Source organism: Mustela nivalis (assembly GCF_964662115.1).
Source record: "Mustela nivalis genome assembly, chromosome: 5".
NCBI classification, from domain to species: Eukaryota; Metazoa; Chordata; class Mammalia; order Carnivora; family Mustelidae; genus Mustela; species Mustela nivalis.
This window is the reverse complement of record NC_139024.1, coordinates 86883291-86911114: the sequence shown is the minus strand read 5'-3', so window position 1 is coordinate 86911114 and position 27824 is coordinate 86883291. Positions and strand designations below refer to the sequence as shown.

Genomic DNA, 27824 nt, shown 5'->3' with positions numbered 1-27824 from the left:
GTCTCCGGATCCTGCTTACTCATCTTGATGTTCTTGGAGATTTCCCATTTTGAATCAAGTTATTCTCTCCTCACTTGTTAGATTTGATAGTTGAAAATCACTCTTGCTCTCTCAGCTCCTGACTGGCTCTAGTTCTTGGGAGTCCCCTTAGGGAAGAGCTTGCATGGGACTGCATTTTGGATGTGGATGATTTTTTTTTTTAAAGCAGATTTATTGAGGTATAATTGACATATCATCATATCATAAAAAGTCATTATTTAAACTGTATAATTCAGTGGTTTCAAAATATATTCACGGAGTTGTGCAACCATCACCATAATCAATTTTTTTTTAGATTTTTTTAAATTTATCTATTTGACAGAGAGAGATCACAAGTGGGCAGAGAGAGAGGAGGAAGCAGGCTCCCTGCTGAGAAGAGAGCCCGATGCGGGGCTCGATCCCAGAACCCTGAAATCATGACCTGAGCCGAAGGCAGGGGCTTAATCCACTGAGCCACCCAGGTGCCCCACCATAATCATTTTTATAACATTTCCATCACTCTAAAAAGAAGTCACCCTCCCTTCCCAAACCATCCCCTTCTCTAGCCCTAACAACAGTAATCTGCTTTCTGTTTCTATAGATTGGTCTGTTCTGGACATTTCATATAAATGGAACCATACAGTATGTGCTCGTGACTAGCTTCTTTCACCTGGCATAATGTTTCCAAGGTTTATCCATGCCATGTTGTAGCGTGGGTGAGTACTTCCTTATTTATTAGTGCCGAATCATATTCTGTAGTACGGACAGATCACATTTTATCTATCAGTTCATCAGTTGATGGTCATTTGGGCTGTTTCCACCTTTCAGCTTTTGAGGGTAATGTTAGCATGAACATTCATTACAAGTTTTTGTACAGGAGTGTATTTTCATTCCTTCTGAGTAGGTAATCCTGTGCTTAACCTTTTCAAAAGCTACCAGACTGTTATCCTAAAGTTGCTGTGTCATTTAACATTTCCATCAGCATTTCCTGAGGGTTCTATTTTCTCCACATCTTCTCCAAGACTTATTTGTCAGTCCTTTTGACTATAGTTACCCTAGTGGGTGTAAAGTGGTATCTCATTGTGGTTTTGATTTGTATTTCCCTGATGACTAATGATATTGGGTATGTTTTCATCATTTTATTTGTTATTTATGTATTTTTATTTTTTTAAGAAATGTCTGCTCAGATTCTTTGCCGAATTTTTAATTGGGTTCTTTGTCTTTTTATAATTGCATTATTAGGGTTCTTGATATATATCTTGGATGTAAATCTCATCAGATAGATGATTTGCAAAATTTTTCTCCCCTTCCATGGGCTATCTTTTCATTTTTTTTTTTTTTTAATTTCAGTATCTTTTCATTTTCTTGATGGTGTCCCTCGAGGTACAAAAAATTTTTGATGGTATCCAGTTTACATATTTTTTGTTGCTTTTGGTGCCATGGAAGAGTGAATTTGAGTGAATTTTTGGTGCGAGTAGGAATCCAAATTCATACTTTGCATGTGGATAAACAGTTGCCCAGCATCATTTAGTGAAAGATTATTATTTCTCCATTGAATTATCTCAGAACCCTTGTTGAAAATTGATCGACTATATATATGGGGGAACTCATAATTTTATTCCATTGGTCTATATGTCAGACATGGGTGACATTTAAATTTACTCCCACATTCGGGGATTCTGGAAATTTATGCAGACTCCTACTATATGAAGTTAGAGAATTTGTTCTTCGATCTCTCTACAAAGTTCAATCCGCCACACTTTGATGAAGTTTGCAGTAGGCAGACTGATGTTTACTTAATAAAGCGTTGGAATGCCTTTGTTTGCAAGCTCTGCAACAGAACGACTCAAGGTGACTTGAGAAATATGGAAACTTAATTGTTTCTTATAATAAAAAATCCAGAGGCTGGTGGCTCTAGGATTAGTTCATTTAGCAGCTCAGTGTTGATAGTACTATGCTCAGTATATCTACAGTTCTCTTGTTCTTTTCCTCATGCAAGTTGGTGGCTGTAGGTACAAGCATCAGGGTCTCCTATAACTGTACCCAAGGCAAGAAGGAAGGGAGGTTTTTGTTTTCACAGATTCCTCTGTTCTATTAAGAAAGAAAATCTTCCAGGGGGTCAGGCTTCTACCCTGTGTGACCAAGACTGAACCACACAGTCAACTCTAACCACAGTAAGGTAGGGAAAGTGAATCCCAACTCTTAGAAATTAAGCAAAGAGGGCAAAGGGGGGGAATGGATGGAAATGACAACTACCAATGTCTACCTTCTGATTTGGCAGTAGTTGAAGGGGTTGGGATGCATGTGGGGGGGGTGGGGGCAGGGTGGGGTGGAGGGGGCAGGATAGGAGAGATTCCACTGGGTTGAGAACTGGAGCCATCAGTTCTCCCTCCTTACATCAATGATATAAACATTTGGATTGAAAAGTCTGGAAATATATGCGGAAAAGTGAGATGGCAGGCAAGAGAACTTGGAAAGAACACCAAATCTGGGAAGTCCAGAGACAGGGGTCAAAGAGGTAGAAAAGAGTCAAGACTGAAAGCTGAGCAAGAACTAATGAGACTCAGAGCAATTCCTTAGAACCCCACCTGGCATGGAGGCTGGTTTCTGTAAGCTGGCAGGCACAGGATGTTAGTGGTTGGGTCTGGTGGGAAGACCCAGGAGCAAGGTCACCATTTGTGCTGAGCACTCTGTCAGACAACACAAAGATGTCTAGGGCCGTCTCCTGCCTTCAGGAACTTTTAATCTCATCATTTCTCCAGTGAACAACCTTGCCAGCTGTGAAAAAGGAGAGGCCATTCCTGTCTTACACAGGCTGGTTCTCAGGGTAGCAAGAGTTCATGTCCTGCCTCAAAATTATAAGCCAGGGAAGCTCAGCTCCCCTGGTACCAGTTCTTAACCCCAGGCCACTACTTTTTAGGTAATGCCCATGACTAACATTTATCGAACACTTACTCTTTGTATAATTTTAATCACTTTTTATTACTAAAGTTTTTCTTTTCTTTTTTTTTTCTTAAGATTTTACTTTTATTTATTTGACAAAGAGAGACACAATGAGAAAGGGAACACAAGCTGGGGGAGTGGGAGAGGGAGAAGCAGGTTCCCTGCTGAGCAAGGAGCCCAATGTAGGGCTCCATCTCAGGACCCTGAGATTATGACCTGAGCCCAAAGCAGACGCTTAACCAATGAGCCACCCAGGCACACTTATTACTAAAGCTTTCAATCACTCAATGGAGCAGATAGTTTGTTATCATCCTCATGTTATACATGAGAAAACTGAGTCTCTGAGAGGTCAGTCAACTTTCTTAAGGTCATACACAAGGTCAGGTATTTCATTTCAGGCAGTCTGATGCCAACGCAAAGGGGAGGGCAGCACTGCCTCCTAGGAGTCAACACCTTTCTGTGGAAGAGATTCTTGTGTATCCAAGAACAGGGAGGGTTGATGCTGGAGAGATGTGCTGATCCTATGCTGTGCGGTCCTTGCCTCTCGGCGCCTGTTTCCTCATGTGTGAAATGAGATGATCATCTGATATTCTCTAGATCCCTTCTGGCCTGGAGGTCTGTGAGCAGTCCTTTAGAAGGCAGGGCAGCCATGGCTGATGCTTGGGTGAAGTTAAACTCCTTCTAGCTCTTAAATCTCAGCTGCACCGAATCCTCATAGTCACAGTGACAAAGAGCCTCCAGTAAAACCCCCAATCATCTCAAATACTGTTGACAGGAACAAGGAGGATTCCCATGGGAGGACCAGGCACCGGGGTGGGGGGTGTGTGTGATAGAACTGGAAACAATATGTGTCTCTCACGATTCCTTTTCCTTAGGAAGAGGCAGATGTTGCAAGCAGATCAGTTCATTATAACTGTATTTACTGCATTGATTTCCATTGCTTTGATAAGGAAACTTTCCAGCAGGAGAGGCAAGTTACCTTGGGACCTATAAATCTTGCTAGCACAGCCCTGGTCTTCTCAGGACAGAGCAGCCAGTGTGTTGGTTTCTTCTCCTATGAAGAGGTAGCTCTGATTTGTAGAATGGAAAAGAAGGGCTCAGGGCCCTGTAGTGGGAGGTTCCAGTCCTGGAGTCTTGGTCTTGGGAACCTCCACAGGTGAGGATCTCAGCTTCCCAATCTGTGGATGCAAAATGCTATCGCTAGCAACATGTTGAACCACTAACCTTGAACAAGATACTTAACCTCTGTGGAGTAGGTTTCTTCATCTGTGAAATGAGGATAATACGAGTACTTATAGAATTACTGTGACGAGTAAATGAGTTATTCTATATAAAGCAACTGGTTCATGGTAAGTCACTATAGAAATGTTGGTTCCAAACATGTTTCCTTGTTGAGCCTCAAAGCTTCCTGAGGGCAGGGATCTTGACTACCTGATATAACACCACAACCACAGTGTAGGCTGCAGTGCAGGTTTATAATAGAGCGTCACATATATTTGTTGAATAAATGAAGAATGAATGAGAGTGCTTTGCAAACTGGTAAGTGCAACTTAAGAGAGTTGCAGAATTATTATCTATGGTAGTTCCTGGTTTCTCGGGATTATCGGGTAGCTCAGAAACGAGGATACAGAACATTCTGGGTCTGGTTCATTGGTCTGATGCTTCCTGTTAACTCCTTTCAAGGTCTTGGGGACCAAGCACTGTTATTAGTCAGGGTCTTGAAGGCATAGGTCAGTTGAGAGGGAGGAGGCAATGGCTCAGTATTATAGACTCAGTGTATACCTTTGGCCAAAAAACTCCTTTGTGAAAGCAGGTATTGGCAATGCAAAATCTCCCCATTTGTCAAGTTGGTCTTTACGCAGCATAAAGTTTTGCAGGCAGTGTTTCCCACCTGCTTCTGGAAGCAGAATGACAAGGTTGAGGGGGCTGAGGCTTGTTGAAGGTCCAAAGATGAGACTCAAACCCAGGTCTCCTGACATCAGTCCAGGGACCCTCCTGATTATCACACTGGTGTTGCTTGTAGAGGAGGGGCTGGCTAGAGTTCTGCTTCCTATAAGATGTGTGTGTGTCCTCGGACAAGTATCCTTTCTCTCTACAAAATGAGAACAGCAGTAAAACCTACCTCTCAGGATTGTAGCAAGAATTATATGAGGTAGTGTGGGAAAAGAGCTTAAGTCAGAACTTGACATGAAGAACGTAATCAAGCTTTTGCCCCCCCCACTAGCCCATAGTGCCGTCTGTCATGTGCTAACAGTATGGAGAGAGATGGTGCACAAAGGGAAGGGTGGGGCAATCCTCGCCTTCCCTTAGCAAATATTTAATTGAGGGCCTCCTATGTACTAGGCATGACACCAGGCACCCGGGAGACAGTGGTGACCAAATGGCGCTGACATAGGTCCAGTGGGACTTAAAATCCAGCAAGAAAGGCAATCATTAATGGAATATCCACAGACAAACAAGGCCTGCCCCCTCCTTGAGGCATATAAAAGACAGTATTTATAATACATACACAATTCTGGGGAAATGATGCCTAAGCTAAGATCTGAAGGATGTGGCAGGAATCAGAGGATTAAGAGCCTCGTTTCAGCCTCTTTAGGCTTGAGATATCTTGAAAGGTGTGCATGGTGAGCCAGACAGCCAGCTGGCTCTGTGATAACAGAGCTCAGCAGAGGGGTGGTGATGAAGGTGGAGATGTGGGGTCTGTCATCACACGGGTGGGATTCAACCCATGTAAAATGAGTAAAGAGCTCCAAGAAAGAGGTTGAGACCAAAGATACATGAGACCTGGTTCCTCCCGCTTTGGGGAGCTTGGAGTGCGGTTGAATGGGGGAGCAAGTTTCCACATTTGGAAAGTGGCTGGAGGCAGGTTGTCAGGAATGTAAACCAGAGAGTGAAGAGACAGGTGGAAACCAGTTAGTTGAGGAAGGATGGAGAAGGATTTATCCTGCTAACTGGGGTTCATCAGGAGGAGAGACTGGGTGAGGCTATCACTGCAGAATGCACCCAAGATTTCTCTGTTGCCCCAGCAACAACCCCCAACAGGCTCTCCAGCACTGGCAAGAATTGATGGTGGCCAAGGAGTCAGCACCAGAGGCAGAGGGCAGTGTGAAAGCCTAGTGCCCTTGTGTGTATAGGTGCATGTACATGTGCATGTGTGAGTGTGTATGTGTACATGTGTTTATGAGCATCTTATCTACATAAAACAAACAAGTTTTTAAAACCTCACTTTGAAACTTCTGATGTCTAAATAGTTTGAACTGTGTGTTAATGCCATGAAAGCGCAAAGCGCCCTCAATTTGAGAATGCTAATATCTCCTGCAGGTGCTGTTTTGGTTAAATACATTTTTCCCCCTCGGTGCTAAGTATTTTAATTTTTGGAAGTCTCTTATGCCTGGTTCAGATGTTTGTTTTTAGGTCACTGCTGGAGTTACCTGACTTAATGACAAAATGTATTTGCAAAACAATTCCTGAGGAGCCATGGTTTTTATTGGCATTAGGCAAGATTTCTTGTGGTCTTTCTTTCATTCCTTTATTCATCACTCATAATTTAAGCACTGATATGTGGGGAAGGAGAAGTTCTAGGAAAGCTGGAAGGAAAAGGCTCAAGTGAGAGGGTCTGAGATACAGTGATGAAAGGGCTACAGCCTAGGAAAGAAAGAACAGAGAAGGGTACATGTCAATCACATATACCTAGAAGAGAGTACTATGTTGGGTTAAGTGCCACAGTGGTAGGTAAGAAATGAGATGCTTTTAGCTACAAATAACTAAGAGTGGAATAAACAAGGAGCTTTAATGTAACAAGAGGCTGAAAGAAGGCCATCATTTGTGTTATTTCCATCTAGTTCATCCAGGATTGTGGTTTATTCCGTCCTCTTGCTCAGACACTCTGCTTGTGTTTGGGATGCCTCATTGCCTCAATGTGGCTGCTACAATCACATGCTGGTAGGGTAGCATCCCAAGGAGGTGGGAATGGAAGAGAATTTCTCCTCAAAGCGCTTTCATTCCCTCTTTCTCCTGCTCTTAAAAGATTACCCAGTCTTTGGGGTCCAGGTCAAATGCCTCCCACCCAGTCATCCCATGAAGATAGCCCACTTTTATCTAAATTTTGGTAGTATTTGATTTGTTCCACCTCGCTTCAGCATACACATAGTGTTTTGTGTTATAAATACTTGTGCTTGTGAGTAGATCTTGTTGGTCCCCTTTGAACACTCATGACAAGGAGATTGATAGTGAGGTACGGAAGGTTTAGGAAGCTTGCCCAAAGGTATCCAGCTGAACTGGGATCCAGGCCACGGCATACCCTGTCTATTTTGATTAAATAATGTGCCAGAGATTTTCTTGTGATTGGTCTGGTTTTGCCAAATAAAATCTGGTGGGAAAGGTACTAATGAAATATTCTGGTTAGTTGGTGAGTGACTGTTAATGTGCTATTGCTCCTCAGGTGTTTATGTGATTATGAGCTTTGTTTCATGGCATAAGTGCCTGCATACCTTTCACCACCACTTTCTCCTCTTGCCAACTTGCCAAATATGTAGTATGTGCTCAATATAGAACTGTTGGGTTGAATTGTACTCACACCCACATGCACATCTCCTCTTCCATATGCCTTCCTAATGGACTGGGGTAACAGGTTTTAACTTAAAATACTGGGATTGGAGGATGCCTGGGAGGCTCAGTTGGTTAAAGCCTCAGGTCATGATCCCAGGGTCCTGGGATCGAGCCCCACATCGGGCTCTCTGCTCATCAGGGAGCCTGCTTCCTCCTCTCTGTTTCTCTGCCTGCCTCTCTGCCTACTTGTGATCTCTGTCAAATAAATAAATAAAATCTTAAAAAAAAATACTGGGATTGGAACCCTGATGAGTAAACATGGTAATATAAAATGGAAGTGATAATTTATTAGCTTCTGGCCACCAATATTTAATTAATACTCCTGTAATACCATTTAGTGCCACTGGATACTCACCATGGAGGAAGGCCAGGCAACTGCAGGAAATATTAAAAAAAGATATAAACACTCAACTTTCTAGGATTCTCATGGGCTGAGGCCCAGAGATGGATATTTGTCCTCATAGAGCCTTGCTGGCCCAATGGCTTACTCATCAAATATTTTTGATCCAGAATTTCCTTTTTCTGCAAAGTCTGTCTTTAAATGCACTGTTGGTATTACATTCTTTGTAGTGATTGCTCTATTTTCTTCTTTCTTTATCCACTGGTGTATCATTATTATCTGTACATCTACCCACCCATTCATCCATCTACTTACCCATCCATCCACTCACCCATCGATCCATTCATCCACCATTCCCTTGTCCACCCCTCCTGCTCTCCCTCGTTTCTTCCCTCCCTCCCTCCGTCCTTCCAACCCCCCCATCCCTCTGTCCCTCCATCCACCAATCCCATCCATCAAGACAGCTTGCGTTGAGTACTGTTTTTATATCAGGCATTGTGTAAAGTTAAAGTCCTACACAATCTGATTCTCCCTTGCCTTATCTCCTCCCACTTTGTCCTTCACTCTACTGAGTACGATAGAAGTCTTCTTTTTATTCTTTTGTAAAAGACTTATTTACTTATTTATTTGACAGAGAGAGAGAGAGAGACATTGAGAGAGGGAACACAAGCATGGGGAGTGGGAGATAGAGAAGCAGGCTTCCCGCGGAGCAGGGAGCTCCCAAAGCAGGGAACTTGATCCCAGAACCCTGGGGCCATGACCCGAGCCAAAGTTAGATGCCCAACAACTGAGCCACCCAGACTATATAAGACAAGCTTATTCCTGTTCCTCCATGATGGAGTATTCTTCTACCAGATTCTTACAAGTCTTATTCCTTTATTTCATTCAGGTTTTTGTTCAAAAGTCCCCAGTAGTTCCCCTACCTCCTGTGGTAGTTATCCCATTTACCTGTTTTGTTTTCCTTTGGGCTACTCGCTGATCACTTGGAATTGTAGTCATTATTTATTTATCATCTATCTCCACCTCTAAATTGCAGCATCCCTGAGGACAATTTTCTCCATCTTGGTGCTGTCTTCTTAGCACCTTAAAGAGGCCCCAGCCCACAGTGGGTATTCAGGAACTGTTTGTTGGATGACTGAATGACCTCGGCCTTAATTCTGTCCCTGACCAATTTACAGTATATGTGTGGAGACAGAAAAGATACCTAAGGAGATTAAAACAAAAGGTGGCTATGGCAAAAATACGATGAATCGTTTCTGATGATTATCAGTCAGGGTGATTGTGTCTGCCTGGAGGGAGAATGGCTTGGAGGGTGGGGATGCTGTAGCTGACACTGTGGTTACCCTTCTTGCATCTAGACTTTCTTCCCGGTTTACCTGCATCTGTGATGTGGCCATGCATACTGGTGCTTCCCACCTGTGAACTCAGGTCATTCTCTGGGTTTTTCTGGTATCATGGGAGCTTGCTCAGCTTGGGTGCAGGGTGACCCAGAGGTGCTGGACGTGAAAGGCTCTGGGAGTGAGTAAATACTTTTGCTTCCCTACTCAGCACTGGGACAACGTGGAGGCATGTTTTCTACAGTCCCTCCTGGTGGGAGGGAGCACAGGTACTCGGAGCAGTAATCCCCCGCCCCCATATTAGCTTCCCTCCCTCCCCTGTTTCACTTCCCCTCCACCTCACCTGGTTGTCCTGGAGTAAACCACCAGCATCAACAATTTGTCTCCGGGTCTGCTTTCAGGAAGCTCAAACCAAGAAGGGCAGGGTGGGGTAGAGGCATTTTAGAAACAGTAGAAAAAGTCAGTAACCCAGATTTCTCTGTGGCTCTGACTTTCCAGCAGTCGAGGGAGCCTCCACGCCCGCTCACACCTTGCCTACACCATCGCACACTTGCTCAAGAGAGAAGGAAGCCCTTGATTCCTGGTGGCAAGGGGCAGCTGAAGGTAGGGAAGTGGCGAGGGTCCGGGAGGAGTTTTTCAGTAATATGCTGTGTGCCCTTGGGCAAGTCCCTTCCTCTCTCTGGGCATCAGTCTTATCACTGACCCTGTGATGTGGGTGGTATGTCTAACCTCTAAGCTTCCTTCTCACTCTGGGGCTCTACAACATTATCTCGCTTTGCTATTCTTCCTTTCTTTCCCTCTCACTCTGATTCCAATCATCTGTCTGTCTCTCAAGGTCCAGTTTTGGGGGACGGGCTGGTAAAATGCCCAGCTTTAGTTGTCCCTGGTAAGGATGGGTGAGGCTTAATCCATGCAGCATTCTTTGGGATCCTGGAGATGACCGTATTCTCTCTGCCTGCGGTGTCATTATTGTTAATAATGATGACATCAATCTACCTCATCAGGATGCGCAAGTGCTTAACTAAGAAAAATGCTTTTGTCGCTGTTAGTAAATATAAAGTGAGCCTACTCCATTAGAATGCCACCCCAGAGGGGGGAGTCTGTTCCCTTCCCTGTGCCCTGATGACTGCTCGTTTGCAATCCTGCCCTTCTTCCAACGACAGCGTTTATTTTTTATTGATGTTTCAGCACTTTGACAAATACATTTTTCCATGAAGAGAAACATAATTAACTTAAGTCATTTATATTAATCACAAGGGGGGAAAATCATGCAAAACAGGGGTAATTTTGTATTGAACAAGGCACGTTGTCTAATGAATATAGATGATGTTGATTTATATGTTTATCCAAAAAGCATCAGTAGGGAAAAAATGCCAACCCCCGAGTCCCACCCTATCCCCCCCAAAAGCTGAAAAAAAATCCCTCAAGTTCTATTTAATGATGCTTCCTGGGTTGGTGGCATCCTGCCCACAGACTGAAAAATAAAATGACTTTTCAAGTGTTTACGGAGCTTGAACAGCAAGAGAAATTCTCTCCCAGCGTGGGTGTCCTCTGCCTGAATCCCAGGGAAGCTGTAATTACTTATTCCTGCAAACACTGGGCCAATGTGGCTGGGTCTATGCAGGTAGGATGGTGTGGACTCTTTCCTACTGCAGCTTTGGGACAGGTCTGAGGGCCAAAACTGCAGGCTGTGGTTGGCAGGGACTCGGCCACCAGAGCTCAGATCTCCCAGCCGTGTGGACTAGCTGAAGTAGATCCATTTGATGGGAAAGTTGCTTCTGGAATAATTCACTGTTGTGAAAAAGAGTGGTAACGCCTCCTGTTTCCAGCCTCGCCTCCCCATGTGTGTGAGTACAGCTGCTGGCTGGAGCTCGCAGGTACCAAGAAGAAGGGGAGAGGGGGGAGACAAGGATGCATCATGGGAACATCACTAAGTCACACAGTGTTCGAGCCAGGAGCCCATACCTTACTTACAAAAGCATGGAACCCAGGCCCCTCATTTCCCCACTGAGTAAACTGAAGCCCAGAGAGGAACAATAATTGGTGCTACCAAGCACTCCCTATGTATCAGGCATCATTCTAAGTGTTTTTTGGCGTTTTAATCTTCACAGTAATTTTAGGGGTTAAGTGCTGTCATGGTCCTCATTTTACAGCTGAGGAAATTCAGGCTCAGAAGAAGGATGGTGCTTCTGCAGGAGCCCACAGAGAGTCATTGGCTGAACAAGACCCCAGACTTTCTGACTCCTCTCTCCCCCCATCCAGGAAGGAGGGAGTAGCTCGTTGGGAGTATGTGAATTCTCCCAGGGATCTTTTGAGCAAGACTTAGGAAACTTGTTTAGAGCTTGGTTCCATCTCTCTTCTTTTTGTTTTATGTGGGCTGCTCCCTTTGCTGTCACTGGCCATAAACATCCCTACACAATCTCAGAGGACTGCGAGCTTGCCTCAGGGACACAGAGGTGACAGATTAATGAGCTATGAGAGGGTACCTGGGTGGAGGTGGGATCTGGGTTGGGATTATTGGGTGGAGGCAGAGAGTGTTTGAAGGCCGAGGAGCCAGAGCCGGGGTTCCTGGAAGAGCAGAAGGAGGCCAGCCCTGGAACTTGCTAATGGTGTTCCAGTGGTAGCAGTTCCTTTTGCCCATAGAGAAACAGACAGGGCAACCTGTTCCTGACCAGAAATCTGGATCTTTAGTTTTTTCTTCTTGTTGTCTGTTTTTGACTTATCGTGGTATCCCCTCTACTTGAGACCCCCAAATAACAGTCCTGAGGACAATGGATCTAGACCATCTGGATTCAAATCCTGTCGCTGTCACTTGCTGTGTGACCTTGGAAAACTCCCCTAACCTCTCTGGACTGAGTTTCCTACACCTCCACTAGGGCATAGCTAAGGATTAGTGCTCAGATTTAGGACAGTGCAGCGAATCTATACGTTGGCTATTATAATTATCATGCGAAGAAATTGAATCCCCAGAGTACCCACCTCCTTGTATGTGACCACACAAAGTTATAAGTGAACATCAGGTTTGGGCAGACTTGGCCCAGTGGGGAGGAGCAGGGAGCCCAGGAAGGGCTTTTGGGGTGGGTGCAGGAAGGTGGGACCAACCAGAGACTAGTTTCGTGGTTTCCTCGGCACTCTGTACTCTGAGCCACCATGCCCACGGACCAAGCTGCAGTCTGTCTTTGGCCTGGTCTGTGGTTCCTTGCGCAGCCGGGCCAAGCAGGAGCCAGGGCCCCATCCATCCTCAGCTGCTTGGACAGCGGTGCTGGAGAATGCATCTGTCACTGTCTCCCATGGCATGGGTGACTGGCGTGTCATCTTTGACAAATGTCTATGCCAGCAAACTCTGCGTGGCTGTGTATAGTTACAGGCACTGAAAACGCACAAACACAGACGGGCTGCTCCACACGCCAGCAGACACAAAGGAGGACTAGCGCTACAGATTGGAAAGGCTGGGGAAGGGCGGCCATGGAGAGTGGGACGTCCACTTGAAAGATCTGGGATCTGCCTCCTACCCTCTCTCTCTCTTTTCTAAAACATTTTATTTATTTACTTGAGATACAGAGAGAGAGCATGAGAGACAGAGCATGAGCCGGGTGGAGGGGCTGGGGGAGAGGAAGAAGCAGGGATCCCGATGGGGAGCTCAATCCCAGGACCCTGGGATCACAAACTGAGCCAAAGACAGATGTGAGCCACCCAGGTGCCCCTCTGCCTCCTGCTCTTCACAAAACTTTGTGCAAACCATTTCGTCTCCCTGTGCCTGGGTTTTCCTGTGCATGAGGTGGGGATAAAAGTCCCCGCCCTGCACTGTGCAGTATTATAGGAATCCATCACGATGTTCATCACCCTGTTAGCAAAGATAGCAGCTACCCGCTTTCAAGCACTTGCCTTGGGTCAAGTGTTTTGTGCCTATGTGTGCAAGTCCCCCACATTCCCCAAATAAGCCCATTTAACAGATGAGGAAATAGATTTAGAAAAGCAACTTAGCTGGGGGTCACACAGCAAACAACAGAGCTGCCTTGGCGGGCAGGCAGTGCCCGCTCTGGGCTGGGATCCGGCAACCTGAATCTGCAAAGGGCCGGACAGTTGATGCTTTATGGTTCATAGGCCGTGTGTTCCCTGCTGCATCTACTCAGTTCTGCCAGTGTTGTTTGGAAGACTGACAATAAATAAATGCGTGTGGCTGTGTGCCAATGCAATTTTATTTACAACACAGTTGGCCGGCTCGATTTGTCTTTGGGGCTCATAGGCCATAGCTTGTGACCCCTGCTCTAGGCTTCCAAATCAAAGGAGAAGACGAGAACAGAGGACTATGTATGCTTCAGGATACCAGCTCAGGAGAATACCAGCTCAGGAGCTGGACTGCCTGTGTGACAGTCCCAGCTGGGCCCCTTACTGCTTGTGAGATCCTGGGCAAGAGACTTAATATCCCTCTGCCTCAGTTTCTCCATCTATAAAATGGGAATACTAATATTGCCCACCCTTCAGGCTTCTTGTTAGAATTACATGGTTAACCGTGGGTCTAGCACATCATAAACATTGGGTAAATGTCACCTATTATCACACCCCAGCGAACATTATCATCGACACTTAAGAGGCTGATGTTAATTTAAATGGTGAGTCAAATAAGATTTCCCAGCTCAGCTCTCCTGGTTCCAGCTTTCTATTTTCTTCCTGCAAGAGCCCAAGTCCTTAATGGGGGGAGTGGCTGCTTTGTCATATGTTCATCTCTTAGACCCCTGGGATGACAGACAAAGGGACCTTAGGGACTAGCCTGCCTTTTACCATAGGACACTGAGGTCCAGAGAGGGGAAGGAACTTACTCGAGGTCACACACAAAAGTGTCAGATTCACTTTTCCTTTCTCCCCAGTCAATGCTCCTTCCCAAGTCGCTCAGATGGGCTCTCCTGGCTCTGTGGAATGCAAGGCATCTTTCTGCAGGTGAAGTCATCCAGAAGGGGGTGGCTTTCCAATGTCTGGGGCTAGCAAACACAGCAGTGAAGGACAGAGACTGAGGCCAACCTCCTCCCTTCCTGACACAAGCCTTGGAGAGCCCTGTCCATCTGGAGCCCTGAGCCCCAGCACGTCCCAGTTCAAGGCCCTATCTCCTCACCCACAATTAAGAAGCCTCCATCCTCTGGTCTGCTGTATTCTCTGGGGAATGACCAGAGGTAAGATTTCCCGGACAAAGCTGGGAGTAGACACTAGATAGAATCTGCAAACAAATCACACTCGAGTCAGAAGGTAGTGAGTTCTTTTGCAGTTGGTACTTCTGGTTGTATATTGAGAAAGAGAAAGCAAAATGGTCCAGACAGCAGGCCTGGTAACTACCAACCAGCCAAGCCCTGGTGGCTCTTGTGAACATAAATCATGCAGTACAAAATTGGATTCAGACAAGGGCTCCCTGGGACCATAATGGAACATGATAAGCACATGGATATGAGGAAATAACCCCGAAATGCATGAACATCCTTGTCTGCCAGCAGATGCAAGGGGTTCTTCTTTCTTCATCAACGACAGCTCTAGCCTCACTTTATTCCTCTTGCCTCCTTGATACAAATGATTAAGATATTCAACCAGCAACAGCTCCCTGCTCCCTGACAGCACGCAATCTAGAACAACACTTGCTTCCCCAGTCCTCTCTAAAATCACACAAAACAAGCCCAAAATCTGGACTGGCCTTTCACTGAAGTACCCCATGGTTCCCCATGGAGCATGCTCTCCTGTGCCGACACAGGTTAATAAGCCTCACTGTGCTCGATGAAGAGGTGGACCTGGGGATCTTTGGCTACTGGGCTTTATCTGCGTATTTATTGATACTGGAATGTGAATGAGTGAGGTGAAGCGTTCAATGGTGAGGAGGAAGGTGGAGTCAATCCCTGAGTCCCACAGAGACTCAGGTGCTCTAAGTGTGATAGGTAGCTTTCGTGAGGTAGATCCTGCCATGAGCACTATTTCATTTTATTCTCCTAATGACCTTGGTGGAGTACTAACATTTCCATTTTTAGACAAACAAACCAATAACCCCCCCACACCACCCCCGAGGCCCAGCAAGCTTCAGGAACTTCCCTGTGGTTCTGCAGCTGGTAAGGGTGGGTCCAGGAGCCAGGAGTCTCCCAATGCCAAGCCTTCCGATGTAAGGCTAATCTGTGGTTTACATAGCAAGAAGGCCCCATGCACCATCTGGTTCTCACAATTGACACACTGACACCTTAAGATGGGTGGTCTTCTTTAGAACATATTGACCACATGGTCAGAGTCAATCAAGGGGTTTTGGTGGGCAGTCTTTCCATCTTCAGAACAGACAACAGCTCTCAGGGCTAGGCGTCACTACTTGGTCTGAAGGATGCAGCTATTGCTGCTGGCCTGGCACTGGGAGTTGAGGATCAGGGAAGAGCCCCATGGACACTTTTCCTTTCACCCTGACCTTGGATGTGGAGAAAGGTGAACCCTCCTACACTGCTGGCGGAAATGTAAATTTCAGAGTGGTGAAGCCACTCTGGAAAACAATATGGAGGTTCCTCAAAAAGTTAAAACGGGAGCTACCCTATGACTCAGCAATTACACTACTTGATATTTATCCAAAGAATACAAACATAGTGATTTGAAGGGACACATGCACCCCAATGTTTATAGCAGCAATGTCCACAGTAGCCAAACTATGGAAGGAGCTGAGATGTCCATCAACAGATGAATGGATAAAGAAGATGTGGTGTGTATGTATGTATGTATCTATCTATATGTGTATGTGTGTGTGTGTGTGTGTATATATATATATATATATATATATGAATATTACTCAACCATCAAAAGAAATGAAATCTTTCCACTTGCAAAGATGTGGATGGAACTGGAGGGTGTTATACTAAGTAAAATAAGTCATTCATAGAAAGACAAATATCATATTATCTCAGTCATATGTGGAATTTAAGAAACAAAATGGATGAACATAGGGAAGGGAAGGAAAATATAAAAAGATGAAATCAGATGGAGGCAAAGCGTAAGAGACACTTAATTCTAGGGAGCAAACTGAGGGTTGGTAGAGGAGAGATGGGTGGGGGGATGGGGTGACTGGGTGATGGACACTAGGAGAGCACTTGGTGGAATGAGCACTGGATGTTATATGAAACCGATCAATCATTAAACTCTACCTCTGACACTAATAATAAGCTATCTGTGAATTAATTGATTTAGGAAAACAAGTTAAAAAAGCCAAAACCTTGACCTTGACATCTAGCACTCCACATTCACTTTTTTAAGCCATCACACAGAGGGACAATCTAATCTCATCAAAGAATGTCTAGAGCAGAGTTTTCATGAAGCTCCTTTCCCAGCTATTTGAAGAGGCACCTTCTTCATTAAGTTCCACGGGCCTGCATGTTCTGTGTGGAAGAAGGGACAACTGTAGGGTTGCATGGTGGAAAATGGAAAAGGCAGCGGGAAGGGCAGGAAGTCGGGAACTTTCCAAGTGTCCACTTTACGTTGGACAGTATGTTGGGTGCTTTTCATGGGTATGGGAACCCATTAGAATTGGCTTTTTTTTATATATATACTTTTGTTATATATTTTATTTATTAAATTTTTAAATAAACATATAATGTATTATTAGCCCCAGGGGTACAGGTCTGTGAATTGCCAGGTTTACACACTTCACAGCATAGAGCTGGCTTTTAGTGTAACAGGAGAAGTATTACTTGGAGGCAGGTGGCAGTGTGAGGATTTTGGATGTTGAAAGGTGGGTTCAACTTTGAAGCCCACTTCCCTGGTTTAGGCCCCCGTTGGATAGAGCGTGTACACCAAGCACCCAGCCATTGTTCTTGGAGAACATGGTGATATTACCCAACAGACTGTACTCTGTATAGCCATGGAGATTTTACCCAGTCTGTGACCTTGAAGAAGTAGAAAATGTTTTTCCCTAACTGCATAGGTTGTTGGGGTCCCTGGAGATGCAGTGTGGTTTCGGGCTGAATAACAAGGATTGGGAGGTGTATCTATCAGCTGTTGGGATGGCTTCTCCTGGCCTTGGGAGTCAGTCCAGACCTGTGGATTTAGGTCTGAGGTTCCCTTGAAGGATGACATCATCTCACCTTTCACTGGCTCTGAAGTTTCTACTGGGAGCTCTGGGGAGGGAGGCAATTCTGAAGCAGAAGTAATCAGTGGGCCTGCCATGTGGTGCCTGCCAAGAGTGGGCAGAAGCCCTGAGCTGAGCGCTCAGCCTGTCACCTCCTGTGTTGTCCTTGCTATGTCATCGGTGTTCACTGGAGCTTTGCTGGACATCCATAATCTGGTTGCAGCAACTGGGGGGTGACCATCCTGTTCTCCACTACCCCGTGGAACATTGGGCTTTTGGAGTGGATTCTCCAGGGCACTGGGGTCTTCACATGGTGGCTCCCTGTGCCTGGAATATTCTTCCTTGCTCTTTCTTCAGTTGTTGTTTCTCCTTTCTCTTCCTCCTCCTCCTCCTCCCCCTCCCCCTTTTCTTCTTTTTCTCCTCCTCCTCCTCCTTTTTCTTCTTCTCCTCCATCTCCTTCTTCTTCTACTTTTCCTTCTCCTTCTCCTTTTTTTTTTTTTTAAAGAAAGGATTATTTATTTATACATGAGAGAGAGAGACAGTGAGCATGAGCAGGGGTGCGGAGGGGCAGGCAGAGGGAGAAGAGGCTTCCTGCTGAGGAGAGAGCCTGATGTAGGACTCAATCCCAGTACCCCGAGATCATGATCTGAGCCGAAGGCAGACCCTTAACCAACTGAGCCCCCCAAGGTGCCCCTAGATGTCACTTCTTAGTAAAACTTTCTCTGACTACCCCAATGTTCTAACTTTCTATCCCATTATAATTTTTTTTCCTTAGGTTTATCGCTAACATAATATGTATGTTCCTTAAGCATTGTGTGTATTGTCTGTCTCTTGTATTGAGAAATGAGCACCCTTAGGGTGGGGAATTTTTGTCTAATATGGTCATGGCTACAGTCCTCAAGGTTGAGAACCCAGTTAGATGCCTGGTAGGCACTCAATGTATGTGTGTTGGAAGAATGAATGAGTTTCTGTTTCTATTACTTAGAGTTTATATTTCATCAAACACTTTTCTCATTTGTTGATATGATCACATTTTCCCCTTAAATTTATTGGTATAATGAATTATGTTAATTGATTTCCTGTCATAAATCTGTGTGTTACTAGGATAAATCCCACTTGATCATAATGACATTTTGCCAGGTTTCATTTACTGGGGTTTTATTTCCAGTTTTTACATTTATAATGAGAAGAATGATTGGTCTGCAGTTCTTTTCCTAAGCGATCTGTACCAGGTTTTGGTACTAAGGCTATGTGGGCTTCATAAAATAAATTGCAGCACTTTATCTTTTCCTATGATCTGGAAGAGTTTAATTAACGTTGGAATTATTTGTTCTTTAAAGGTTACATAGAGCTCAGCTGTGAAACCATCTGTTCCTGGTGCCTTTTGTGATGGTGGATCTTTAACCACCTTTCCAGTCTCCCTGTGGTAGGTAATTGGTCTTCTCATTTTCTATATTTCCTTAGGTCAATTTACGTAATTTATATTTTGCTAGGTACATACCCACTCCCAGGTTTCCTATTTTGCTTCTGCAGAGTTGCTGTAGAATTCTCTTGTTATTTTTTATATCCTCAATGCATCCGTGCCTGTGTCTCTTCTGTTGTTCCAATTCTTCTTCACTTTGTTCTTTTCCTTTTCCCTGTAATCAGGCTCCTGATGGATTCGCATGTCCTCAGCGCTCTGGAGAAGCTGAGAGGCCTGGGCCCACACCTGGAACCCACAGGTTCACGGAAAGAGGTGCCTGGGGGAGGCTGGCACGGAGCCGCTCAGGATGGTGGTGGGAGGACCCCAGCAGGCCCGGGAAGGTGGATGGTGCTGGCGGCTGGAGTGTGACTCCTGGCTCTCCCTCTTCCTGGTTGTGTGACCTTGGCAAGATGCTCTGCTTCTCCGCCCTTGTGTTTCCCTCTCTGCAAATGCCTAGCTCACATGGGTGGGGAGGAGGACTGGATGAATGTATTTGAAGAAAGTGCTGTGTACAGTCTCTGGCAGGGAGTGGATGTGCAGTTAGCCTTAGCCTTCTCTGTGGAAAGAACGCCGTGGAGGGAACAATAGGGCACAAGCATTTCCAGAAATCACTGGGTGTGCTATGGAAGAATGGGCTTTGAACCCCCATCCTGCAGATATAGGGGAGGAGTTGTGGTTTGGGGGACTACAGGGAGTGTGACTTCCCTCTGGGGTCTCAAGCTAGTTAGCGAGGGGGTCATCACAGTGACGTGTGTACTCACCACATCCTCCCTGTAGCCCTGTAAGGTAGGTGGTAGGTTAAACTTATGAGACTGGCAATATTCAGCCATTTTTAACCGACATTAAGGCACTTTCATATGGTTCACCCTGATGTTACTATTGTCATCGTTTTTTAGACGACAGACTCGGAGGGGCCAAGCAGCTGTCCTAAGGTCACACAGCCTGTTGATGTAGACTGCACTTTGGTCAAACCAGGGCCATAGAATTCCAAAGCCTATGTGATCCCTCCCAGTGTGGTCAGAAAAGCAAAAACCCATAAAAGCTGTTGCAAAGATATATTGCAAACCCAATTTGAGCAAGGTGGCCACTATAGATGGCTGTAAAGCAGTAATTGTCTAAGCATCTAGAGGCTGAGCTAAACAGGAGGAGAGGAGCAGGGCTCTGATAGAGAGAGCTCCTGGGGTCAAAAAACCCATTCCCCAGAGCTCTGGCTTATGAAGGTAGCCACCGTCATCCTAATACCCCATTTGTGGAACTATTACAGCCAGCATCCTACTAAAGAGACGGTGTTTATTTGCAGGACCTGGGCAGCTCTTGGAAAGCAGGCATCCTCTCACTTATCTTGTAATTACCTTCCTAATAACAAGCTTCCTGTCAAATGGTTATCTGAAAATGGTTATCTGAACCTGAATTTTAGGTTCTTACACAAGGGATTGCTTATCTAGACAGAATTTGGGGTGGGAGAGATATGCTATTTATGTAGTTTCGCCCAACATGGGCAAGAGAAAATGGGTTCTAACAGTTATGTGGGGTCTATCCCTCCAGGAGTCAATGGCTGGTGACACTTAAGATGGACCTTAAATGTGGTACTTAATGAAAATGACAGGATGACTTGTCAATGTGAAGGTCTGGGTTTTCGTGAGGACGCACATGGATGTATGGTACACATCCACATTCAATAAACTGACAAGGATATTGACAGCACGATGCCGGTCTTCAGGTCCCCATACTAGGGAACTAGGCTAGTCCTTGACTAGAAGTGGTAGGATGCTGAACTCATGGTCTGACCTGAAGCTCTGTGCTGGGATATCCACCTCTTGCTCTAGAACATTCCTTCCTGAACTTCAGTGCCTGCTCATGCTCTGACTCACATATTCACCAAGAGCCCGAAGAGCCAGATCTCAGTCAATTTCCAGAGGAGGATGGCTTCTGCCCAGCACACTGCAAAATTCTGACTCTGGTTGAGCATGGTGCAGCCCTGGTGTCTAGTCCGATAATGCTGAGGGTGCCTTCCCTCTGTTGGGACCAGAGAGACACTGCCCTGGATTTTCTATCTCTGATTATAGGAATGATAAGGGTCATTCATCTCAGTCTGTTTTCTGGGAGGAAGATGGTTCTTGGCATCCAAGCTCAGAACGGAGTGCCCACTTATGGAGCCGAGGCTGTTTCTCTCAAACCCTCTGTGGTCAACATCATATCCTGCCAATCCCCCTTAGTGCTCTAATTTTCAGCACAAGCTGACAGCTTCTTACTGCAAACACCTGCTGCTCTCTCTGGCTGCAGTAGAGTGGGAGGCCGAGATAAGGGACATTCTAGAAGTGTCAGGAAGTTGAAGTCTCTGAGAAGAGCTCTCTGCAAATGACGGGTGAGAGTTAGTGGATAAATACCCCAGTTCCTAGCCCCTTGAGTGGGACACCCCATGACATATTCTGTGCTGTCAGTCTCCTAGAGGGAGGCCAGAGGAACTGAGCTCATTAACACATTCATTCCCTGTCTTACTTTCTCACTCTCCTGCTGCTGCTTCCTGGGCTCACTCCCTAAATAAGCTACCACATCTTTGTCTCAGGGTCTACTCCTGGGGAACCCCACGAAGACATATCTTAAACTTCCTCCTTCTCAACCCAGCCACTCACCTGCTAATTAATTGGGTGGTGCTCTGCAAATACCAGCAGGCAGCTGCCATCCTCTGAGCTCTTCGGTCCTCTTTGTAGCTCAAACCTCTGGGATTTGTGGGTCTAGAGAATATTAGTCAAATGTGCTCATTCTGCCGCCTGAACAAGTCTCAAGCAAACCCCTGTATCACCCATTGTATAGCATGTTTCCCAGCGGGCTCCCAGGGGTTTTCAAGGGTGGAGGCACATGTGGGGGAAATTAGCTTCACTTGTATCTGGACACTTGTATCTGGCTCACACCTGAGCTGAATGTCAGCATTCTGCTGTGCTAGCTTTTCTGTTGTGGTGGCCCCTCTGGATAGTACTGCCCCGAGGATGTGAGAATGCCTGGAGCTTCTCCATTGTCAGCCCAGCCTTTGTCAAGTGGCAGGCTTTTTGACATTCCTGCATGCACGGGGTTGGTCTGGTGCTTCTGTGAGTCCTTGGGTGCAAGGCCTGGCTCTGCATCAGTGAGCTCCTCTCTGCACCACCTCCTCTAGCCACCATCATCCATGTATCTAGGGCGTCACATGCAACACGCTTGAGCTTCAATCTCCTCTGTCATGGGCAACTCCTTTCTTGTAGTAGCTGAAGACAAGACCCCAAGGGTCATTTTGACTCTTCTCTTCCTGTCATACCTCATATCCAGTCCTTCAGTAAATACTGCTACCTTAATCCTCCAAACTCTGTCTGATCACGTCTCCCCACCTCCCCGCTGTCTCTCTGGTACAAGGATCATTATTTCTTGCTTAGACTTATGCAGGAGCAGAGTCTCGCACACTGATGCCCTGATCCCACCCCCACCACCCTTCTGTGTATTCATGACACAGCAGCCCTTGAAAACTGAAACCAGTTCCCACCTCTGTCAGAGCCTTCCTTGGATCTCACTCTAGTGGAGTAAAGGCCGCGTCCTTACAGTGGCTTCAGGGGTCATGAGAACTGGTCCCCAGACCTTCCCATGTCTCTCTGACTTTAGATGCCACCACTCAACTCCTGGCTCACTCAACTCCAGCCACACTGCCAGCCATACTGCTCTCTTTGCCTTTTCTCCAACATCCAGCCATGCCCCTGCCTTTTGGACTTCGCACTCACTCTTCCCTTTGCCTGGAACATCCTGCCTCCCGCCCTGCCCCTGACCCTCCTCCCCAGAGAGGCTCTCTTACCTCCTTCAGGCTTTCACACAAAGCTTTCCCTGCTGAAAACTGTCTTCACCTCCCACGCGCTCTCTAGCCCTGTCCTCTCCTTTGTGTTTCTCTCTGGTACTTACTGCCACCTCACACACAGGTACTTTACCTGGTTACCTTGTTATAGCTAACTAGGAGGTAAACTCCTTGGGAATAGAGACCATTCCTGTTCACCATTGTATCCCTGCCATTAGAACAAGCCTTGGGAAGTGGTAGGTTTTCAATAGGTGTATGTTGGAAGATAAATATGGGTACAGTAGGCTGTGATCTTGAGTAAGCCTTCTTTTCTGGATCTTAGTACCACCAGGGGACCTGCCACCCTCGGTGATTTCCAAGGCCCTGTTCCTGCTCTTGCTCTTTGGTTTCATGAGGGAGCTGGCTCTAAGACTGGGGATGGCTCACTATTTGTCAGCCATGTCAGGACTCAGCTTTCTGCTTTCCTGGCAGAGGGATCATTAGGAAAGCAGAGAAGGTGGACAGGTATATTTACCTTGCTCATCTGTAGAGGTGGACAGTAGAGGCAGGTATCCCAGCATCCACCACTGGGGCACCTGAGATCTATGTCTGGCTGGTCTTTTTATCTAACTGGCTAAAACCTTGAGGTTGAAATTTTAAGTGCTTGGGGATGCCTAGGCGGCTCAGTTGGTTAAGCATTTGCCTTTGGGTCAGGTCATGATCCTGGGGTCCTGGGATCAAGTCTTGCATCGGGCTCTCTGCTGAGCAGGGAGGCTGCTTCCCCCTCTGCCCTTCACCCAGCTCATGCTCATGCTCTCTCCTGCTATCTCTGTCTCAAACAAATAAATAAAATCTTCTTTAAAAAAAGAAATTTCAAGTGACTGTAATAGCTTGCTTTCTTTCTTGCAGTGAAACAAGAAAGGAATTTATTTATTTGTTCCCACACTGAGAATACTGCAAACTAGTATCTCAAAGATTGTCTCCAAAGTGCTGAAAATACATCCTGGTTTATAGAAGGAAAACGTGGTACACGGGTGGGGTGGGTACGTGCAGGTGGGCAGTGAAGGGCACATCCATCATGGGAGGGGTCTTGCTGGCTCAGGGCGGTTCTTACTGCTTGAGGGGCTAGTTTCAGGTCCCATCAGGGGGTGCTTTGCCCTCAGGCTCTTTTGCCTGATCCAGGAGACAAGTTGGAAAGAATGGAATCAATTTGAAAGTTTGAGGACAAAATGTAGGTAGTTGGAAGTCCTCTTTCAGGTTTTTTTTTTTAATTTAAATTAAAAAAAATTTTTTTTTCAGTGTTCCAGAATTCATTGTTTATGTACACCCAGTGCTCCGTAGCTTTCTTTATGCCCCAGATTGCTGGTGTGTGTGTGTGCATGCACGCCTGTGTATGTGTATACATATGTGCACTTGTACATGTGCATGTATGTGTGAAAGTATCCAACAGCTAATGAATAAGGATTCAGGAATATGAGCCAAAGTAACAAAGGGAGCAAGGACGAAAAAGCCGACTTCAATTACCCAGCCCATCCCCAGATCCTTGGTCCACAGCACTTCTAGGCATTCTGACTTGCTTCCCACAGCTGAGGGTCTACAGACCTTACCTGCTTTGCAGGTACATGAGTGCTTCTCTCTGGGAGTGGGATGGGCTTGCCCCTCTTTGCAGGGTAACAGGGCTGTGCCAAGCCCATTCCAAGCCTGCAGTCCTGCCCTCTGGCGTGCACTGCTTTCTCTCTGCCACTCTCACAGCTGCTGCCCAGGGGTCCAAATGGAGGCTGTACCCACAAGTTGAGGGGTTGGGCTGGTGAAGAAATCATTTTTGCAGGACAGAAGTGTCTCCCCATTACAGCAAGGCATATTTGGGGAAAGGGTGGGGTTGTCCACTGTCATCCTTGCTCTGGCTGGGTTGGCGATGCTGCACCCTGCTGAGGTGGACAGAGACTAAGTGGAGAGCAGGGCGTTGGTTGGGTAATGCCATCTGGGCTGAGTGTTGGCAGTTTTGTGGGTTTGGCAAGTGGGAGACACTAGAGAAGTTGCCAGGTGGGCACTGAGGGAGGAGAAGGAGCTTTGCAGTTTGTCTATGGAATTTAAACTGGATTCTCATTACTATTCCTTAAGAGATGCAGAAAAAATTGACACAAATGTAAAATTACTTTTGGCAACTGGGCTGTGCTCATTTATATGTGAGGCTGTACAGAGAACGCGTCACATGGGACACTAGCTTGTGTTTGGGTTACGTATGCTTGTGTTTGAAAGAGGTGTTTGGATGTGAAAGATAAAGTGTAAAAAAATGGCTGAGTGACAGAGATAGAAAAACTGGGAAGGAAAGAGATAAGGAGAGAGAGAGAGAGAAACAAAAGAGGAAATAAAAAAGAAGAATAAAAGGGGAAACAGTATCGGAAAAATGGACGGATGGGGTAAATATACACAAAAGTATTGGGGAAATAGAAATCAAGGAAATTAGGATTGTCTTCTCTCTGTATCCCAGGGCTCTCTAGCACTGTTTCTTAAACCTTTAAACATTTTCAACTGTGGTTAACTACTAGGAATATATTTCACATTGCTACTTGCTATTTATACATGATTGGAATTCTTTTTTTTTTTTTTTCTTTTAAGGAACCAGTGTTTGTGGTCTGCTATGAACCACCAGCATTCCTGTCCTGTGTTGTCCCCTCTCAGGATGACTCTGGACTTGAGTTGTAAGACATCAGCAGGGGTAATGGGAGCGAAGACGAGATAAGCTCTTGTACATGGAGACATTTGCCCTCTGGGAAGGTTTGCTCTTGGTGTGTAGTCCCGGGGAACCCAGAAGTCATACTGCAGAAGCAAATGAGCCATACAGATGGAGAGGCCACCTGCTGAAGCATGCAGTCTCCAGCTAACCCCCGAAGCAGAGCTCGCACCCATGTGGATGAAGGTATCGTGCGAGTGGGTGCTCCAAGTCCAAGTGAGCCGCCCTGACTCTTGCCCATGGAGCAGAGATGATTTGCCTTCACTGAGCCCTGCCCGAATTTCAGAATTGTGAGCAAATAAATGTTGTCATTCTAGGGCCACTACGTTTTGTGTTGGTTTTTTTAATGCAGCAATAGATAGCCAAGCATCCTGACTAAAGGCAAGGCACCATGATAGTTTCTATTGTATTTAATTCAGTTTTATTTTTCAAAAAACTTCATCGATTTTATGACCCACTGATGAGTCATGATCCAACTTGATGGTGTCTGTTTGTAGACATGACTCCTTCTCTTGCTGCCCTCATCAATGGCTGATGTGTTTGAGATCATGGGTCTTCCAACCTTTCCCTCCATCCTGTTGCTCTTAGAATCATGGCATGTCAGACATGAAAGGCAATCTTAAGACGTCATCCAGTCCAGCGCTGTGTCTCAGAAGAGGCTTCCCTGAGCCATTTGGGTCTCCGAGTAGACGGTTCTACTCAGTAGATAAAATTTTACTCAGGGGAGGTATTTAGCCCTTTTGTATGCCTGGTTCCGAATCCTGTTAAACATAATTTACAGCCAAGCATGGTCTCTTGGTACCCACTTCTGCCAGAAACTGAATTCATCCTTACAAATGGAGAAAGGATATCACTCACCCTCCTGCCAATACCCATCCTTATGTCCCTGTTTCTCAAGCCTCTAGCTTTAAGACGAAAGAAGCATCTTCATATGTCATTCAAGCTTCCTAGAACACAGTTTTACCAAATACATGTTTTTTCCCTCTGATCCAGTGATTCCTACATCATATGCCACCAACCAAATGTAACAGAACCACAGGGGGAGCTTTTCAAATGCATATTCCCAAGCCCTGCTAGGATGTAGGGCCTCCAAAATTTCTGGAATGTGATGCTTGAAAATCTACATTTGAAAAAAATCTTCCCAGCTTTGAAAAAGCTTCCCAGATCTGTTGGGCATTGGTATTCAGGTTCAAGGATGCTAAGTGCTATGGTCTGGATCCGTGCATTTCAGCTTTTCCTACCACAGGTCATGGTAAGAAACAATCTTACATTCTGTCTGTATGCACAGGCACGTGTGTGTAAAGGAAACAAAGCTTTCATCAAACTCAACACTTGACGAAAACTGCACTCTAACTTTCTTATCTTACTTTATTTTTTCAGTTGCTGGTTGTAACTCATTAAACTGGTTTTACGATTAACTCATGGGTAATGCTATACAGCTAATAACACAGCCAACCTAAGCAAACACAGGCTACGTGTCTATTCAGCAGACATGGCTCCTTTTCCTGAGCTTTGCTGTAATAACGACCGTTTGGCATGGCAAGCCCACTCTCCATCTTTCCCCAACAAGCCCCTGATTCCACTGCTAGGAGGTCTAACCTGCAGGTAGCACTTACCAGTCCTCTTCCTCTTTGTCAGGGCTGGGCCTCCAGCTGATCCTGGGCTGGAGCTCAGGCTGCAGCTGAACTGGGGGCCTGGGGCTCCCTCTGGGCTCAGTTTGTTGGAACCAATAACTTCAGGAGCTTTTGATTGCAGGGAGAAAGAAATAGCAAGGGTGGGACGGTGCAGGGCTGTGATGGCTAACCTCTGCTTTTTCTCTACGATGACTGTTCCGGAGTCCTCAAGGGGCAGGAGTTGGAATTTGCAGCCTGAGAATGGGTCCATGAAAGGCCACAGGAGCCTCCCTGGAAGGGCAGAGATTCTTCAGTGTCCGGCTGCTGAAGCACCTGTGAGGCACCTCTGGGACCCCCAGAAGGGAACTGAAGAAGGCTGTTGAGGCAGAAAGTGGGGTGCCCTCATCTGTGTATCTGGTGATTTGGGTCACCTGCTCCTGATCTTCTATTTTCATCTGCTGTCAATTCTTAGGCTGAGAAGTTCCTTGGATCCACTGCAACCCTGGGGCTTGCTCGCTCCCCAGCCTGCCTCTTTCAGATGCAGAGATGGAGACTCTCCTGGTCTACTCTAGGACCTGGGGATGGGTCCTTGTTCCCTGTTCCACTCTCTCTAGACCTTGGACCTGCTTCTCGAGCTTCATCCTTTGGCCAGCTGAGCTGCCATCTTTCCTGTCTGCCCTCAGACTTCAGCCTCTCCATCTGCTCCATCATTTTGGACATTTGAGACACCCACAGGAAATCAAAACAAATTTTAAAAATGTGCCATTTATGGTGGCCAAGAAAGCCAAACTGATCCCCAAATGATTGATTTAGTGGTTGCAGCTGGGCCTGGATGCAGACAGACCGCTAATGAGGTAATTTTTCTAAAGGCACAGTGTAAACAAGATAACGCCTCCCACCCACCCTGCAAG

General features: G+C 46.0%; 1 long non-coding RNA gene across 1 annotated transcript in view; it reads left to right on the top strand.

Annotated features, from left to right (window-relative positions):
* Nucleotides 1-25622, top strand: part of LOC309864853 — a 36098-nt gene extending 10476 nt beyond the window's left edge. The window contains exons 2-5 of the long non-coding RNA XR_014311794.1: nucleotides 9745-9849; nucleotides 18655-18740; nucleotides 18962-19049; nucleotides 25186-25622. This is a non-coding gene — a long non-coding RNA (uncharacterized lncRNA). The remainder of the gene's footprint in view (nucleotides 1-9744; nucleotides 9850-18654; nucleotides 18741-18961; nucleotides 19050-25185) is intronic.
* Nucleotides 25623-27824: the final 2202 nt, after the last annotated feature.